Source organism: Arachis ipaensis, chromosome B02 (genome assembly GCF_000816755.2).
Source record: "Arachis ipaensis cultivar K30076 chromosome B02, Araip1.1, whole genome shotgun sequence".
NCBI lineage: Eukaryota > Viridiplantae > Streptophyta > Magnoliopsida > Fabales > Fabaceae > Arachis > Arachis ipaensis.
In genome coordinates, this window is record NC_029786.2 from 105381092 (window position 1) to 105384756 (window position 3665).

A 3665-nucleotide genomic window follows, 5' to 3' on the forward strand; every position below is an offset into this window, starting at 1 on the left:
GCTAAATTACTAGATAGACCATAAGAGTACAGTACTCACAGACATACTCAAAACAACACTATACAAACAAAGACTAACATAAAATTAAATAAAATATTATTTAAATGAATACCTCAGAATATAATAACAACTTTTTGAATAATTGTTCATAAGACAAAGGAGAATCAGAAAAATATAAAAAAAATAAAAAGAGAGATTGTGGGAATAAATAATTGAATAGAAGTTATGCGTGAGTTTTTGTAACCGTTAGTGAAATATGTTAGTGAAATAAATTACTAGACAATATTTTTGAATAATGTTAATAGGGTTAAAATAAGAAATAGAAAATTGGACACCAAATCCTATGTATTGGTATTATATATTGTTATAGATATATAACGTGCTTTTGATAAACAAATAGAAAAACATATTAAAATAAGAAAATTGCTCAAAAATAATAAGTATTGTGCAATTGAAATGGGTGTTCAATTGTTGTTTTCATTATGCTGGAGCAGATATATGACTATATTCCTTTCCTAGGTTTTGTGTGGGATTGTTCATAGTTCATAGGAAATTTGGAAAAACACGTGGGAAACGGATGACTTTGGTAGGGTGAAGTGGGGACCCATGCACTTTCATGGAAACAGGCGTAATAGTAAAATGTATATGAATTGGGTGTGGTTGGCGCCATATGGAAAAGAACATGGTTACGTAGGACATTATCCAAATAGCATTACAATTTGCTCCTATACGTGCTTACCTACTTTGAGCCAACCACGTTTGAATATGGTAATGTCCTTCAAATGCTTAGATACGTAACTCTTCACCTCTCTTTTATTCCTCAACATCTCAACTATATATGTTCTAATGCACCTCTTATAGTTAACAAGCTAAGAGTAATTATTATTACTAATGACTCGTAGTGCTAAACTTTTAAATTAGTCTACATCCAAGTGTCTAATTAATGTATAGACAAACGGAAAACAAAAATATTTTGTCGTACATATATATACATATAAAAGAGAAGTTGCAAATAAAACAATTAATTAAAACCGCTAAAATTAAAAAGAGTGTTTGCCTTAAACGGGCAAATACTTGGTGTTTGTTTAGGTACTATTAGATCGATCAAAAAAAATTTTGTCAATTAAAATTTATTTTTATTTTTTAGTGTGTTTGACAAATTTTTAATAATAAAATTAAAAATACTAAAAAAATAAAAAAAATTTATAAAATATCATTAAAAAAATTTTTTTTTTGAGAATGACGGTCAAACAAGTTCTCAATGTGAAAGAGCAGGACGCTAATAAATTAAGGGAATATTGTATGAGAAGAAGAATAATGTGATAAAGAATTGGTTCTCTCTTTTCCCACGCACAAATGGGATCAATTTCTTTTCCTTTTAGTAAACTTTCATTTTGTTGATATTTGATTTTATGAGATGCTCTTCATCTCTTTTTATCACTTTTGTTAAAGTAGTGAAAAATGCTGAATTGATGCCCTTGCGGAGATTTCGTGGTTGGTAGCAGGTTAAATTGATTTGGTCCTCATACAGCAAGAAGGTTTAGCCTCTTTGTCTCTTTAAATACCTGGTTAATAATGTGATTTATTCAATCTATCTTTTAAAAACAATATCAATTATCAAATCAGTCTATATAAAATATGTTATAATTAATACAACATGTATATTAAAAATATGTAAAATATAAAAATATTATTTAAAAACTATTTTATGAAGATAGATCTTATGAACGTTGAAATTATACTTAAAGGCTTAGTTACATTTTGAATTAATAATAATAATAATTCACACTTGTATCAATTAATAATCACCCATAATGAACATTCACCTATTCTCTCTTTTTTTTCTGACTTTTCTCTGTTTTTAACCTCTTGCTAAGATTCTCACAAATTTAAATAGTAAGCTTTGATTTAATCAATATATGCTTAATAAAAAATAGCATGGTTTCTATTTTAATAGAAAAAGTTTCGATAACCATAATAAACATATGCTTGTACAAAAATAGTCTTGTGTGATTTAATCACAATATGCTTAATTTATCTTTAAAAAAAAACACGAATTATTATATTGTAGTGAATATTTATTATCCTATCGCAGTATCGCTTATTATTTGAGTTATTTCTCATCCTTTGATTTTTAATCGTCTAGCAAAACATCATTTGTTTATTTAAGCATGACTATTTGATAGTCCATGCATGATGACATGTGAAATTATAGATGGAGACGTAGGGTGTGGATTAAATCGCATTAAAATGCATTGAAGAGGTTACTGTATGTGTCAGAGGATCAGAAATCTTTTTTAGCATTATGGGCTGTCTTTTTCCGGATGTTTAGGAAACAGGCCACAGCCTATCACCGACCGCGTCAGCTTTAATCCGTTTCCTACGTTGTCTCCAACATACACTACCCTATACATACATACAACTCCCTCTTCGTATTTTAATACGAAAAATATGTAATTATTTTTATGTAAAATTATATGTAGTCATAAACTTTTTTTTACTATATTTTCTTATTTTGTATATAATTATCTATCACGTTTGTCATGATAGTGATAAACTCTTTAACGCTAGAATAAGTGTTTACAAAACTCATCCATAATGTTGGATGAACTGTTCTTTAATTTTTACTTTTTTAGTGTTATTTAAATGTCTCAGTTTTAGTTTTATCCTATTCATATTATGAAGAAAAGACAATATGAAATTTAAGTACACTACTGGTAATGAAAATGTGTTGATCATCATATGTATATATAATTATATATATTTTGACATATCTGTGGCATTTCCTAATCCAAATTTTTAAACTCGTGAGTTGTTTTGTACCTATTTTTAATAAGTATCTAAGATTCGATTTCATGCTTTCACGATTTCAGGTTTTGCTGTAAAGGCCTTAGAAGTCACGAATTCTAATCCTCTCCATGGCTACATACTATTAGTACTATTACTACAAACACCGACATTATCCATTTCCCAATTACTATGCACAAATAGCACCCACTATTATTATTATCCCGTGCCACTCATCGTATCTCGATTTTTTATTTTCATATTGTAGAGCAGTGTGTATATATATATAAAAACTACTACACCTTTTAACGATGTCTACTTTTTATAATATAAATCACGTCTAGATTACGTTTAAATGCTAAATCACTATAACCTATAATAATTTATATAAAAATATCAAAAAACACATACGTATAATAATATACAAAAAATTATAATTTTAAACTTTATTTATTTTATTTAGATAATTTATCTTATTATTTTTATGCACTTTCCTAATTCTTAATAATATATTTTTTTTCTATAGATCAATGGTCAATAGATAAATCTAAGTATCTAATTATTACCACTTTAATTTTTTTCCAACCAAATTTTGCTGACTCACCAGCCATATCCATTTAATTAATATGAGAATCACAAGAAATAAAAGAATCAATATTCAAAGCTTACACACACCCGGCTCATATACCCTGTGAAATTCCGAGTATTATCTGACGTGTGAAACACCTCACGCTGTATATCTTCCAAAATTGAAGACCATTTGTGATTGGATTGGGGTAAAGGCAAATCTTGGATACAACTTTAAATATTAAAGAACTTTGTAATGGAGAGGAATAATATACCCTACTTCTATATATTGTCAACCGCGCCTCCGTCGG